At 28.5% G+C, this 16,598-nt stretch overlaps 4 long non-coding RNA genes across 11 annotated transcripts; 1 reads left to right on the top strand and 3 right to left on the bottom strand.

Annotated features, from left to right (window-relative positions):
• The first annotated feature begins 64 nt into the window (after nt 1-64).
• On the top strand, nt 65-3,469 carry LOC117133625. The gene is made up of 2 exons (XR_004457562.1): nt 65-1,374; nt 1,532-3,469. It is a non-coding gene; the product is annotated as an uncharacterized LOC117133625 (long non-coding RNA).
• Nucleotides 2,725-7,926, bottom strand: LOC103864731. 2 transcript variants are annotated; one of them, XR_632296.3, is made up of 6 exons: nt 5,258-7,926; nt 5,008-5,182; nt 4,720-4,777; nt 4,547-4,643; nt 4,346-4,449; nt 2,725-4,023 (listed from the first exon to the last, which is right to left on the bottom strand). It is a non-coding gene; the product is annotated as an uncharacterized LOC103864731 (long non-coding RNA). The 2 variants fall into 2 exon arrangements; XR_632295.3 differs by having other exon boundaries at nt 3,364-4,023; nt 5,008-5,171; nt 5,258-6,890.
• A 4,527-nt stretch (nt 7,927-12,453) lies between these two features.
• On the bottom strand, nt 12,454-14,427 carry LOC103864730. Its single transcript, XR_632294.2, has 2 exons — nt 13,961-14,427; nt 12,454-13,880 (listed from the first exon to the last, which is right to left on the bottom strand). It is a non-coding gene; the product is annotated as an uncharacterized LOC103864730 (long non-coding RNA).
• A 32-nt stretch (nt 14,428-14,459) lies between these two features.
• Nucleotides 14,460-15,998, bottom strand: LOC103864727. Of its 7 annotated transcripts, none has more exons than XR_632291.3 (5): nt 15,518-15,993; nt 15,217-15,357; nt 15,061-15,098; nt 14,779-14,967; nt 14,460-14,608 (listed from the first exon to the last, which is right to left on the bottom strand). It is a non-coding gene; the product is annotated as an uncharacterized LOC103864727 (long non-coding RNA). The 7 variants fall into 7 exon arrangements; XR_632292.3 differs by having other exon boundaries at nt 15,061-15,093; nt 15,518-15,992; XR_632293.3 differs by having other exon boundaries at nt 15,061-15,428; nt 15,518-15,998.
• Between the last annotated feature and the right edge of the window lie 600 nt (nt 15,999-16,598).

Below are 16,598 nucleotides of genomic sequence, written 5' to 3'. Positions count from 1 at the left end.
CAACAAAATTTTTTAGTTTATAGATGAGTATTCTTTTAGATTTTTTGATCAATAGTTGTATTTTTAAAAAATAAATCTCAAATATTCTATTTTAGGAAATTTTTCATTTTTATAGAATTATTGTAGATTAGGGGTTGTGATTTAGAAATTAGGATAACAAGAATTTTTTTTGATAGATGAGTTTTTTTAAAAAAAATTTTTATCAATAGGTTGTATATTTTAGATAAAATTCTCAAAAATTATATTTAAGGAAAATTTTTATTTTTATTGAGAACTACTGTAGTTTTGGTGTTCTGATTTAGAAATTAGGATAACAAGAATTTTTGTTGATAGATGAGTATTTTTTAAGATTTTTTTATCAATAGGTTGTATATTTTAGATAAAATTCTCAAAAATTATATTTAAGGAAATTTTTTTTTTATTGAGAACTATTGTAGTTTTGAGGTTCTGATTTAGAAATTAGGATAACAAGAATTTTTGTTGATAGATGTGTATTCTTCAAGATTTTTTTATTAATAGGTTGTATATTTTTGATAAATTGTCTAAAATTCTATTTAAGGAAAGTTTTTATTTTCATTGAGAACTATTGTAGTTTTGAGGTTCAGATTTAGAAATTTTGATAACAAGAATTTTTGTTGATATATGAGTATTCTTTTAGATTTTTTGATCAATAGTTGTATTTTAAAAAAAATAATTCTCAAAAATTCTATTTTAGGAAAGTTTTCATTTTTTTAAGAAATATTGTAGATTTGAAGTTGTGATTTAGAAATTAGGATAACAAGAATTTTTGTTGATAGATGAGTATTTTTTAAGATTTTTTTATCAATAGGTTGTATATTTTAGATAAAATTCTCTAAAATTCTATTTAAGGAAAGTTTTATTTTTATTCAGAACTATTGTAGTTTTGGTGTTCTGATTTAGAAATTAGGATAACAAGAATTTTTGTTGATAGATGCGTATTTTTTAAGATTTTTTTATTAATAAGTTGTATATTTTAGATAAATCGTCTAAAATTCTATTTAAGGAAAGTTTTAATTTTTATTGAGAACTGTTGTAGTTTTGGGGTTCTGATTTAGAAATTTTGATAACAAGAATTTTTGTTGATATATGTGTATTCTTATAGATTTTTTGATCAACAGTTGTATTTTTAAAAAAATAATTCTCGAAATTCTATTTTAGAAAAGTTTTCATTTTTTATAGAAATATTGTAGATTTGAAGTTGTGATTTAGAAATTAGGATAACAAGAATTTTTGGTGATAGATGAGTATTTTTTAAGATTTTTTTATCAATAGGTTGTATATTTTAGATAAAATTCTCAAAAATTCTATTTAAGGAAAGTTTTTATTTTTATTGAGAACTATTGTATTTTTTGGGTTCTGATTTTAGGAATTATGATAACCAGAATTTTTGTTGATAGATGAGTTTTTTAAAGATTTGTTTTATTAATAGGTTGTATATTTTAGATAAAATTTTCAAAAATTCTATTTATGGAAAGTTTTTATTTTTATTGAGAACTATTGTAGTTTTGAGGTTCTGATTTAGAAATTAGGATAACAACAATTTTTGTTGATAGATGTGTATTCTTTTAATACTTTTGATCAATAGCTTGTATACTTTAGATAAAACTAGGGGTCTTCCGGCGCTACGCGCCGGGTTCAGATATGTTATTTGATACAGTTTTCAAAATCTTGTGTTTTGGTATTTAGTTGTTAGGAGTGTATGCAGTTGAGTATTGTTGAAAGGTTTTGCATTTTAAAAAGTGTTTAAATATGTATGGTCTTTACGGGGAGTTAGTGTTTTGAAAGTGTTTATATTTTGGAGTCGATATATGAGCGCATGGTTCGCATCTCAGTGTAATATCTGTTGTTGTATCGATGCGGTGTTCTTTATATTCAATTTCGTTTTACTAAGTTTTGGTATAGGGGTTGAGCTTTTAAACTGAGCGTTTTGAAAGAACTGATAAATTAAATTTAAAATGAATATTCCACGTCACTGGAAATTAATATCTCAGACGTTGTTTTATCTTTTAAATTCAATTTGTTTCATTTTCATTTGTTAGTTGTTAACAAATAAGAATTGAGAGTCCTGACCTAATAATGGATTTTGTGAGTTCATATTTGGAGATCTCAGGCCTTGAGTCCTTCGCTTCCGAAGTCATGTCAATGCATTTTTGATTTCTGCTAGAGTGAAAATGTTAAAAAAATTCAGTAATGTGGGATGCATTTTATTGGTTCAGGGTTATTTTTTATAGGGGATGTGTTTTTCTTAAAAGTTTATTGGTTTATCCTAAACGAAAAGTTGAGAGTAAGAGTTAGTACATAAGAGAATAATAATGAATTTCAAAATTATAGCAAACAATAAATTATTATTTTAAAAATATTTGTGATTAAAGAAATGTAAATTCAGATTTGTCTTTAATTAAAAAATAAAATAAGCAATGACATGTTTTTTTTATCTATGAGTAATGTAGTCGACAAATTTCTAAGTAGTAACAATCCAGATAAATCTCTATTTACATAGGGGATGGTACACTCATAAAGTTTTCTTTCAGTGTATTTGATTCGAGATTTGTAACAACACTTTATATCATTTGATCATTATAAACACATTCTTATCACAAAATTATTTACAAAATCAAACCAACAGTACTTAGCAAGAATATATGTGGTATGCTAATTAGTAGCTTATGGTGTTAATGTTAATGTTTGTTTAGTCTTGGACTGTTTTTTATTTTCCTTAGTTTCTTTGTTTGTGTGTTGAACTCTTCTGGACATCCTCAGATGTACATTAGTTAATCTGAACTCTTAGGTTTCTCGTTTGAGCAAATGTTGACTTTGCTGCTAAACAGCGGAGGAGATAACTAATTTGAGAAAGTGTATGTTAGTCTGTGCGCTAAGATACAACTAATGGGCCATCCTTCAGAAGGCCCATTCTTCACCCGGGAAAACCATTATTGGTGATAAGCAAATATCTTAAAAACACATGTTCTTATTGGTGATACATCTGCTCTCTGTCGTAAAAAAACATAGCATGTGCTCTGTTTACTTCTTCATTGTCGGACGGGACGGATGTAGCTGCCACTCCATCGTCTGGTTTCTATACCATTACCTCTACCACTCATTACTAATGATTATATTTATTCAACGGTACCATGTTTGGTGGATGAATCTCTTCCTAGCTTTTGCATTGCGGTGGTGTTTCTTTTTTTCTCGCTGAATCTTAATTTAAATTATTCAAGAGAATCTTTTGTCAAAAAGAAAACTTATCATCATTGTAACTCATTGTTCAAGTTTAAGATGAATCACAAAAGTTTCAAACTTAGTGATCAAAGATGCTCACATCACAAGTTTAGAACCATAAAATAGAAGAGATAACAACTTGCATCAAAAAATAAAAGCATCTAAAAGTCTTAAACACATATTGTAACTCAAACTGAATCAAATACAAAAAAAGAAAAAAAGAAAAAAATACATTCAGCTCTTTCACGTGGAGAGCAAATTCAAAGAATTTCCATACCTTTGCTCAGTGAGCAATTAATTACCTTGGTTTTGGTGGAATAGCAGAGCTTGATCTTTCAGTAATTGTGGTTGAAATGAGCTCCGTTCAAGTTTATTTGATTGTAGCAGTTTAAGCGGAAGCAAATAGAGTGACAGTGAAGCAATAGAACTTAATATGTAAACTACTTGAAGTACTCTGACTTCATTGTTTTGTAAAATAAATTAAAAAGCCTAATGCGACAGACATGTTCACATGTCTTATAACTTCAACTCCCCTTGTTGTGCTTCATCACTCAGTCCGTGGTTTATTTCCAGAGGACTCAACTTGCTCTTGTTGACTTGAGCATCCTCGCTTCGGTTCCCACCTTCACCTGAGTTGTTACTTGGCGCTCCTCTTCTCCACCTTAGACATGAGCAGTTTCGATACACCCACCTTCATTCACGCCACTGCTATTGACCCCATCAATGGGGCTTCTTTTGACAGCTCCAGCCCCTGGCATATCATCGACTGGGTGGTCATCTCCGCTGTAGAAATGTGCATCATCAATCAGTAAACAATAAACACCAAGGAATATAAACATCTTTCTTTTATTGAACTTGAATAATTAGTTGAATAATTTACAGATTACATAAATCTCCGAATCAATTTAATACACAAAAAAAAATTAATGGAAAGTCTTTGTGTTGTCTATAACATATGAATGTGGTCTATAACTTAGTGTTTATCTGTTACTGTCATTGTGAATGATGTAAATCCACAAACTGTTGACATTGTTTATGTTTAGAAAATAAAAACTGAACAAAAATGAAGTTAACAGATCGAATTCTCTAAAAGTGATAGCAATACCTGAGGTACAATTTGAGGGCGTAGTCATTTAGTTCTGCCACGTCATTGCCTCAATCTTCTTAACAATCTGATACTTTGTAGGGTTTGAGGTTGATCCTTACGCACTGCCACAGAGCATATATGAAAACTTGCATCAGTTAAAGTGTGGGCAATATTGAAGCCAATGTTTTTCTTATCTAAATTATTGGTCATACTGCATACCTCTGGAGATAACTTCTCCCAGCATCACACTCATTACCAAAATACTCATTACCAAAATAGAGATGAGTGGCAGAGATTGCATTTAGGTAAAGTCTCCCTGAAAAACGTACACAATTTATTATATATTTTAAACACTGTTCGACATGTTATTGTAATAGTTCTTAAAATATTACCTCCAAATAATTTGGGGCTGATGTTGGTGCCACTACACTTAGACAGATATTTGAGTGGCTGGACAAACAGAAAATATACGTTAGAAACATGTAGAGCCTTGGAGTCCGAATGTATGCATATTATTAAAAGAAAAAATGGTGGTCTATGACTATTCATTGTAAGTAGTACGAATCCCAGTAATTTGCCCTACAATATCTGCGGAATATATCCATCAGCGAAGCTATCAGTTGTGCTTTTTTATATAACTATATATGTAAAAGACTTGATATCCAGGAACTAATTTATACCTGATTGTAATTGTGGAACCTGAAACTCTCAGTCGGGATTGCTTCAAACGGTTCGTGAAGCTCAACGAACACGGTTTGGTCAGTGCGTGGACTGGCTAAAGCGGAAGCTAGGGATGCTACGTGTTACATCACTTAATAGACGCCTGAATCGCAGTTTCCGTTTCCTGGGAAGAAGCTGGGTTTACAACTTAGCAAATATCGACTCAAGCAAAGCAACAAAATATAATAGGCACACGTAGTTTGTAAATACCTTGCATCAAGAAGCAGCATATCAATTGGCCTCCTTTTTTTAAACATACCTAGCCTCTTAGAAGCGGAGAGGTTGCGTCTGGGCCAGACTGCATCAGCATCCCTTAAACTCGGAAAATGGGTCTGGGCAGTGGAAATATTGATTGAGACTGAAAGAGAAGATGAATCGGAAGAAGAAGAGGGATTGAAGAGGCAACTCTGAAGGTCTAGGTCTGCATATATACCGGTAGAAGCTTAAGAACATCGAAGTAAAAGCACAATAAAGATGAGATAGTGGGGATTAGCGGGTTCGATGGATTGAATGTCAAAACGGTTGAAAGTTTCATCGCCTGTAAGGGGAAATAGGATCGTCAGGATTCAGATTTGTTTGTTTATACCGTCTACTGAAGCTCTAGGACAAACAGAGCCCATCACCAACAATTTTTAAGTAAAAAAGCCCATATCCCTTTATTCTTTCGCAGCTAGTAGCGGAATAAAGAGTTGCCACGTGGCATGTTTTGCCCTCTTCTCCCAGATGATGTGGCAGCATGAGTGAGGGAGAAAAGTCTATTTTATTATATAAGATTCTCAAAAATTCTATTTTTGGAAATTTTTCATTTTTGTGAATAATATTGTGGATTTGGCGTTTTGATTTAGAAATTAGGACAACAAGAATTTTTTTTATTATAGATGAGTATTTTTTAAGATTTTTTGATCAATTGTTTTATTTTTTAAAAATAAATCTCAAAAATTCTATTTTAGGAAAGTTTTAATGTTTTATAGAAATATTGTAGATTAGGGGTTGCGATTTAGAAATTAGAATAACAAGAATTTTTGGTGATAGATGAGTATTTTTTAAGATTTTTTTATCAATAGGTTGTATATTTTAGATACAATTCTCAAAAATTCTATTTAAGAAAAGTTTTTATTTTTATTGAGAACTATTGTAATTTTGGTGTTCTGATTTAGAAATTAGGATAACAAGAATTTTTGTTGATCGATGAGTATTTTCTAAGATTTTTTAAGATTTTTTTTATCAATTAGTTGTATATTTTAGATAAAATTATCAAAAATTTTATTTAAGGAAATATTTTATTTTTATTGAGAACTATTGTATTTTTGGGGTTCTGCTTTAGAAATTATGATAACAAGAATTTTTGTTGATAGATGTGTCTTCTTTTAGATTTGTTGATCACTAGTTGTATTTTTAAAAAATTATTTTCAAAAATTCTATTTTAGGATTTTTTTTTTATTTTTTATAGAAATATTGTAGATTTGGGGTTGTGATTTAGAAATTAGGATAACAAGAATTTTTTGATAGATGAGTATTTTTTAAGATTTTTTTATCAATTAGTTGTATATTTAAGATAAAATTCTCAAAAATTTTGTTTAATGAAAGTTTTATTTTTATTGAGAACTATTGTAGTTTTGGGGTTCTGATTTGGGAATTTTGATAACAAAGATTTTTTGTTGATAGATGTGTATTCTTTTAGACTTTTTGATAAATAGTTGTATTTTTAAAAAATAATTCTCAACAATTCTATTTTAGGATATTTTTCATTTTTTGTAGAAATATTGTAGATTTGAGATTGTGATTGTGATTTATAAATTAGGATAACAAGAACTTTTGTTGGTAGATGAGTATTATTTTAGGTTTTTGATCAATAAGTGTTTTTTTTTAGATAAAATTCTCAAAAATTCTATTATAGGAAAGTTTTAATTTTTAATAGAAATTTTGTTGATTTGGGGTTGTGATTTATAAATTAGGATAATAAGAATTTTTGTTGATAGATGAGTATTTTTTAAGATTTTTTTTTATCAATAGGTTGTATATTTTAGATAAAATTCTCAAAAATTCTATTTAAGGAAAGTTTTTATTTCTATTGAGAACTATTGTAGTTTTGAGGTTTTGATTTTGAAAAAACATTTGTTGCTAGATGTGTATTCTTTAAAAAAAATTTATCAATAGGTTGTATATTTTAGATAAATTGTCTAAAATTCTATTTAAGGAAAGTTTTTATTTTTATTGAGAACTATTGTAGTTTTGGGGTTCTGATTTAGAAATTTCGATAACAAGAATTTTTGTTGATAAATGTGTATTCTTTTAGATTTTTTGATCAATAGTTGTATTTTTTAAAAATAATTTTCAAAAATTTTATTTTAAGAAAGTTTTCATTTTTTTTATAGAAATATTGTAGATTTGGGGTTGTGATTTAGAAATTAGGATAACAAGAATTTTTGTTGATAGATGAGTATTTTTTAAGATTTTTGTATCAATTGGTTGTATATTTTAGATAAAATTTTCAAAAATTCTATTTAAGGAATTTTTTTATTTTTATTGAGAACTATTGTACATTAGTTTTAAAGTCTCTAAAACTTTAATAACAGAACTTCAGTTTTAAATCTATATATAAATCGCCAATTAATGCCTAATGATTGGCCTATATTACTTTTAATCCACCATAAGCCTGTTAAAAGATGTCACTAGTTGGAACTATTATAGCTTTAAAACGTTGTAAGATGTCCTTGAAAATTGACTTATTATTGTGTTATTTTATATTCGAAATCTTTTAAAAAACAAAACAAAATATTTTCTCAAGCTATAAGTTATATTATAGTTTTAAAATAAAAAGGTAAAAATAAATAAATTTAAAATAAGTAGTAATTAAAAAAAAATATTTTTAACGTCCTCAGCAAAATACTAAACCCTAAATCATAATCCCTAAATCCTAAATCCTAGGTGTTATTGGTTTATATATTTTGATTGATTTAGAAATCCATATAGTATTTATAAATCCAAGTAAAATATGCAAATCCGAAGGTTTTCCCTCGGATTTGAGTCTTTGTATTTTTAACTAAAAAATCCAAACAAATTCATTCAAATAATCAAATATATTAGTAAAACCGTACGATTGAATAACACTTGATTTGATATAGAATTTATGAATCATTAAACCAATAACACCTGATTTTAATACAAATTTGAAAATCACAGAACCAATAGCACTAGATTTAGTTCGGATTTTTAAATCCATTAAAATACAACAACCAATAACCCTTACTAAACCCTTGGGTAAACCCTAAACCATTGGATAAATCCTAAACTCCAAATCAAAAACACGAAACACTCAAGGATTTAGGATTTAGTGTTTTTGACTTAGAGTTTATGATTTATCCAAAGGTTTAGAGTTTTCCCAAGGGTTTAGGGTTTATGTTTTAGGGTTTGGGGATTAGGATTTAGGGTTTACTGTTTTGGTGACGACGATAAAAATATTTTTTTTTAAACATAATATATCTTGATAATATTTTATTTCTTTTTCTAAAAGATATCAAATTTGAAATAATGAAATCTTATTGGTTGGTGAACCCAAGAATAACTCCTTTTCTAAAAGATATCAAATTTGAAATAATGAAATCCTATTAGTTGGTGAACCTAGAAGTTCACCCTAAGGGGTGAATCCAAGAATACATCTTGAAAATTTTAGCCCTTCGTAGTAGTACTATGACGAAAATTTCGGGTTCGACTCTATATAAAATGAGTTATTCTTGGGTTCACCCCCTAGGGTGAACCTCTATGTTCACCAACCAATAGGATTTCATTATTTCAAATTCGATATCTTTTAAAAAAGGAAACAAAATATTCTCAAATTATATTATGTTTTTAAAATTAAAAAAAAATAAAAAAAGATAAAAGTTACAGAAAAAAAAATTAAAAAAAAAAATATTTTTAACGTTGTCAACAAAACACTAAACTCTAAATCCTAATCCCTAAACCCTAAATCCTAAACCCTAAACCCTTGGGTAAACTCTAAACCCTTGGGTAAACCGTAAACCCTTGGATAAATCTTAAACTCTAAATAAAAAAACCCTAAACCCTAAACCCTTGAATGTTTTAATGTATAGTGATTTTGATTTAGAGTTTAGAATTTATCCTAGAGTTTAGGGTTTATCCAATAGTTTAGGGTTTAGGATTAAGGGTTTAGGGATTAGAATTTAGGGTTTAGGATTTAATGTTATGCTGACGACGTAAAATATTTTTTTTGTAATTACTACTATTTTTTTTTACCTTTAATTTTAAAAACATAATATAATTTGACAATATTTTGTTTCCTTTTTTAAAAGATATTGAATATAAAATAAAACAATTTTATTGGTTAGGGAGTGGACCTAAGAATAAGTCATATAAAATAGGTCAACATGTGTTCCATTTAGTATTGTCCTTATATACTAGATCTCGCAGGTTCTGTTAGGCTGATCCTATGTATTTTGGCGTCTAAAACAGAACTAAATATCTTGATAACTGTAATCTTTTATATGAATTTTAGCGCATAATATTAGTGCTTTACGAGTTTGAATATTGGTCACCTTAGTATGCATTATTACAAGCAATTTTTAAGTAACTAATCAATTATATTTTAGTTATTAATGTAATAAATACTTATATATATATATATCTATTCATTTGTATATATACAACTATATATTAATCCAAATGCAAAAAAAAATAAATTGTTCAAAACCCTCACCAAATACATAAAATTATAATTTTTATAGTTAGAGTATTAAAAATATATATATATATATTCCCTGGTGGTCATGGGTGATAATCTTGTTTTTATCTAAAAAATATTTTCTGTTATAGTTTTAAAAAACATAGAGATAAATTTGTATATATATTTTTCTAGATAGTAGAAATAAATTTTATGCTATTATTTTAAAAGTACTTATTCCAAATATTTCACTGCATAGTACATGAGTATTTCAAAATTTTATAAATTGAAGAATTTTAAATTACATAATATATGGTACTTTATTTTAGTAAAAACTTTGTCCTATATAAGAAGTTTAATATTCCATTTATTAATAATTTGTTTGACCATGTGATGAATTTGTATTGATAATGCATGTAATCTCTATAATATTATTTGAGAAGTCAGTTTCCTACGTGTCACGCTCACATTAACTTTCAAGGTGGTTGATTACTATGATACCCTTAATGATTATTAAATATTTATTTTATTTTATTTTTCATTTTTTATTTAGGTTTCCTTTTTTCAAATAACCTATATAATAAACAAATTTTATAAATTTTAAAAACGAAAATATTTTATATATATAGTGTAATTCATAATAAGTAAAGTTCACAAAATAATCTTGATTTTAAAGTAAATAACTAATTTCCTTTTTTTAAAAATAATCTTAAACAACATAATATATATTTTAAAATTATTAAGCATTTTATTTAAATCAATCTATTTTCAAATTATTACAAAATAATTCAAATAACATAAACTAAGATATCTTTAATGAATAAAATTTAATATAATCTTTCTTTATTTTTGTTCTATTTTATATTTTCAAATAAAATATAGGATAAAGAAATATTTATAAAACTTAAAACGAAAATATTTTTTTATTCAATGTGATTGCATAAAAAGGAAAGTCTATAAAAATAATCTTGATATTAAAGCAAAGAATTAATCTTCCTTTTTAGAATGTATCAATTATGTTTTTATGCAATTTTGTACCTATCATCACTTTATTTTTATAATTTTATTTTTGAAAATTTACATATACCAAACTTCTAAATCCTATAAAATTAACATAGTCCTTGGGCTATTTACAAATAGTCAATTCATAAATATATATACACATCTAAGATGTAAACCAAACTAATGCAATGAATACAATAAATATGATTTGGTTGAATTAGATTAGAAATAGTTATACTGAATTTGACGGAATATATGTAACACAATATACCCACAAATGAGTAACTAGACCAATCCAATTTTTTTTATACAAAGTCAAACATTAAATAAAAAATAATATATTTCCATTTATAGTAATATTTTTACACATATAAATTATGGATGACTCAAAATATTACTAAATAAATATGAAATTCTCAAATAATATTATAAATATATTAACCAACTATTACAATTAAGTATCATTGTTATGTTTATTTATGAAACATTGACTCAATCAACACTTTAGTTTACTTTTACTCTTTGATTCTCAAAACAACATATACTAAATTATACATAAACTTACAAAAATATATATACAAATCTAAGACAAAAATCAAACTACATGAAAATAACAAAAGTAATCAAAAATTTAATATGTAAAATAAAAATATCTTAGTTGAATCGAAAAAGTAAATGTTATCTAATATATCCAAATAATAATCAAACAGTCGAGATATTATATATCCACAATAATACGTCTAATTAAAATAATGTAATGTTATTTAAAATAAACCATGTATATTGATTACAATATAAATAACAGAATAAAATTACAATATAAATAACAGAATAAAATAAAATTAAAAATAAAAAAAATAATAAATTATTATAATGTAAATAAATTATTATAATATATTTACTTTATAAATATTTATATCCGTGCATGAGCACGGGAAAATCACCTAGTGATAAATATTTATAAAGGAAAAATATAGATGACTTTAAATGTTCTTAATATTCCATTTGTTGAGTAGGATTCGTAAACTTGACAATAGTTAAAATTTTACCCGTCTTTTTTTTAAAACTCATTTCTATCAGTTTTTTTTATAAGTCCTATCGGATGATCCGGTCATTCCGGGAGGAACGTAATTAGTGCTACAAAGTGGATTAGCCCGAAAGCGTACCAGACTACCGAGTCCGAGTTTGGAATACCTTCCGACTAATGTCACGGGTGGACCAACCATTTCTTACGGCCCGCCATGTAAACCACTTGGACCAAAGCCTAAACCCAGACTGACTAAATAGTGATAATTTAGTTTCCAAAAGAAATCGAACCTAATATCAAGCCCCAAAAAATTACCATTAAGCTACCACCACTTGGTTATTTCAATCGGTTTTATATTCAACATTTACTTTATATCTCCATATAAATAAAACTCCCTTGTATATTTTAGTAAGAATTGCGTTATTAAGGTCTCCCAATAGCATGTTAGACTTCTGTCTCGTTTTCTTTCTATCTTTTCATCATTTTGATGATATCTAATAAAAAAATCGAAGCAAAAAAAATTCTTGGTTGGTCCAAAAATACTAATTGATATCTCGTGAAATCATGTATCCTCTTATTTTTTCCTATGTACTTCTAATCGTTTTTTATAAGAACTAGATTCTTTACCGCGCTACGCGCGGTTTGTCTTATATACATCTAATTTGCATTTATCTCTTGTTTTTTTTTATTTTATTATTGTTAATTATGAGATATGAAAAGATTTTTGTCTCAAAATTATTTTTTGACAGAATAAAATTTTTAAAAGTTAATATTATACATATTTTTCTATTTTTACATAGAGTTTTTAATTTATATGTGCATATTATGTATTATAATATTTAAGTTTGTTTTTCACTTGAGAATTATTTTTTTAATACTAAACAGACTAAAACAATAATGGAGAAAAACAGCTTTGATTTTTTTGGTGTTGTTCTCTTTCTTGGGGAACTCTACATAAATCTATATTTTAATATTTTGATATTTCCTTAGTGTTGTTGTGTAGAATTTTTTTCTTGACTCTTATATATCTCATCTTTTAGACATAGTTTTAAAATATTTTGTTAGAAATGAATATTCATTTCTCTTTCAAATATAAAATAAAAATATTCTAATTAAAATGTGTACAATAATAAATAACAACCATAAATTTTATCAAAAGACAAATGAGCTATGTTAAAATAAAATTTTGCTTCAAAATTGACAGTGGTATGAGCAAATAATATCATATAAAAGTAAAAGCATAGTTATTCTTAAATTAAGTTCATTGGAAAATAAAAACATCTGCATGAATGTGATTAAATTTTTGATTAGTTTTTTGTTTAATATTTCTTTTATTTTAAACTGAATAAACGAAAAAACTTTGAGACTTCACAAATTTCATCCTCCAATTTTTACGTGTGGTCTATGATAAAATTATCAATTTGCTCTTCGTCGATTTTTTCTGGTTATTTTTTGCTATTAATTTATATGCAAATTGTAATTATTTTGAATACATGTAATACCTTTTTGTCGATAAACTGAGACCAGTCTCAGTTCTTATTTATAAATAGTTTTGGTGGAATCATTTTTAGCCCATGGAAACTAATAAAGACCAGATAGATAGCTTAAGATCCACGTAACCGCTCAATACACGTTCTTGTTTTCTTGTATTGGTTTGTTTAGTTGTATACACGTTCTACACTTTCATGTAAAATACTTAAAACCAATCATTTTCTTACGTACTATAAATAATCAGGTAGACAGCAATAGAAAGTGAAATAAATCGATCGGAATGTATCACGTACAATATTTATGTCTATGAAAATGAACCACAAAACGAACTAATTAACGTCTATTCATGTGCATCTTCTGCATTGCATTAAAATCCCAATTTGCTTTACTTCCCTCTTTCCCACAAAGTTTGAACTTTTCCTTCTTCAACAAAAACTTGCTATCTCTCTCACCAAATCAAGCAATGTCCACGACGCACCTGAACCGTTCGATCTTGATCTCTCTCTTCCTTCTCACAACTTCCATCACTTATCCAACCGCCGAAGTAACCGGACGATGACATCAAGTAACTTCCGTTACCGAACTCACCGATTCATCCCGAGGGTTCACCTTCCGTATTACGTGTTAGTGTTACACTATATACATGAAAGTCATGATGTTAACTAATTAAAAGCTGAATTTTTTTTAAAAAAGGGGATCTTAAATGGGAACGTACCGTTAGCAAGATCGAGAAGGAAGTCAGCCGGATTCATTGGAAACGCCGGCGAGAATCTGACGGAGTCGAAGTAAGCCATGGCGTCACGTCCTTTACCGTAGAACAAACACCTCCCTTCACTCAAAAGCAGCACAGTATCAAACATCTGAAACGCACGCCTCGACGGCTGGTGAATAGACGTCACCACCGTCTTCCCTTTCCCATGAGCCATCCCGGCTAGCGTCTGAACCAACCGGAGAGCCGCCGTCGCGTCAAGCCCCGACGTGGGCTCATCAAGAACCAAAAGGCTCAGGTTGATGAGTACCTCGTGAGCTATGCTCACACGTTTCCTCTCACCACCCGAGATCCCTATTGTGTACCGTTTTTACTAAGAAGAAAGTTGAGCAATCTTGCCGAAACGAAAGCCCCCTCGCCAAAGTAGTATACATTTTTCTCTGAAGTAGAAGAGAGAAACAACAACAATAGAGCGTGCTAGAGTTTGCACGTTCAGCTGTGCCTACATGTTTGATTAGCCTGGAAAATGTTGTAGTCCATGGGGACCGATAGAGCCTTCAGAAAAATCTCTCTCAGTAGCTGGAGAGTCTTCAGTGTGGCAACGAAAACTTCAAGACAAACTGTCGGGGAAAACTTCATGGATGGATGCTTCATCTATAAAAAAAAATGGCCTTAATCACATTCACCCGAGAACATAAATCAACTATAAGGTAGAAGGAACAGAGAGACATATGGGAGGGAAGTTCCATTCTAGTAGGATGAGATAGTATTTCATTGAAATGAATGATCCTAAAGCTCAAGATTTACTGTTTGCGGAAACTCACCATCCCCAACTTGTGTGGCATCCATGGCAGAGAAAAGTAGCATTGAATTTTTTGTCCTTGACGTGTACGTATATACTCTCAGCTGTGAAATCAGAGGGACAAAACTCCCATTCGTCAAATGAATCATATATAAAAGTGGTCTCTCCTCGTAGATTCCACAGCTTTTGCATTGTGTTGTAGGGTTAGTGGCTGATATATCAAAATAAAAACATATATATCAGAGACAAAAATGATAATGATGATAACATTTAAAAATAAGCCAACATATTCTAATATAGCCACCTCTTATAAAAGATCAATGCAGTAATCCCATATCTGAGCTACAACCGATAAGTGAAGAAAACAACAAAGCAGACAGGGAAATCACACAGACGTTAACAACAGTTGGTTTTCAATAATCTGAGGAAAATGTGTTAAATCAGCAGAGAAGATCTTTACGTTGTCGATTTGCTTGAGATGCCATTAACAGTGAAACTGAGGAGATGAATCAGACTTTGATTCCGGATCTTCCCATGAATGATTTAATGCGTTAGTGAACCTGTAAACATAGCTTTCACTTTCGTCTTTCCATCATTCGCGCTAAACATGTAAACCACAAGAAGAACATGTAAATCCAGATCGATACCATGGAATCATAGACGATTGTGAAACTACAATCCAATTTAATGATGAAATTAGTGAACTCAGAGATGGTATCAGAGGATGAACACTGATGTATAGTCAAAAGTTCGAAACTTACGTATATCGATTGCTGATAGGCTTGAGATCTACAACTTGGACGACAATCTCAAAGCAATCCGAATACAAATCAAAGGATGGGTTTGAAAATGTTTCGTTTGTACTTTAATCGAACTGGAAACCCTAAAGGTGTGTGCTAGTGAGCGATTGAACAGATTTCAGCTGAGAGGAAGAGGAAAGGGTTTTGAATACACAGTAGAGAGATTCAGAGAAGTATAGTTTATATAAACAAAGAACAATGGGAGTCGGAACGCTAACATCTCTGACTTTGTAAGGAGTAATGAAGCTTATTAAATGTGAAAGAGTGGGTCGACTTAATGGGCCACGTTGAATCAGAGAACTGGAAAATAACTATCTTCGGCCTTGAGAAATTATTGACGTGGCTACATAATTGTTCCTATTGGTCGATTAAATTTGATGACGTGTACACTCTCTTTGCTCTAGTTATTTAACTTTTAGTATTGTTAGACTAGGGATTAACCCGGGCTACGCCCGGGATTTTTATTTTTTTCTAATTTAAGTTGTTAAATTATTTATATTTAGGCTATGATTTATATTTATATAAATGTTAAAATGCATGTCATAATTAAAATTTATTTTTAAATTTTAACACGTTAAATTAACATATTTTTTACTATTTAAATAGTTTTTTGTAATTTTATTGGCTATCTAGTTATCATATTTAGCAAAACTATCTTTTGAGTGTTGGAATAAATGTTTTAGAGATTTTATTAAACTGCAGAGTATTTTTGGATCGACCACATGCTCAACATTCGATCGATCCGTAAAAGATGGTCGATCTCCTTGGCGAGGTAAGTACAATTTTAGCAAAAATATCTTTTATTTTCAAATATTAAGTATATAACTATTCTTTTTAATATTTTTTAATTGTATTTTTGATTAAATTATTGTATTATAATGGTTATGTAAATATTTTTTGTGATGTTTGAATTTTTGTTGTTCGTATACTTAACCTAGATGATATTGATGTTTAACAATTTATTGTTTTCTGGAAATAGAAAATAATGATATATCAAAACGTATCTAATACTTGTTAAATGATAGTATAATGTAAATTACAT

This window comes from Brassica rapa, chromosome A04 (assembly GCF_000309985.2).
Source record: "Brassica rapa cultivar Chiifu-401-42 chromosome A04, CAAS_Brap_v3.01, whole genome shotgun sequence".
Lineage (NCBI taxonomy): Eukaryota > Viridiplantae > Streptophyta > Magnoliopsida > Brassicales > Brassicaceae > Brassica > Brassica rapa.
The sequence above is the reverse complement of the archived record's forward strand: the minus strand, read 5'-3'. Positions and strand labels throughout refer to the sequence as shown.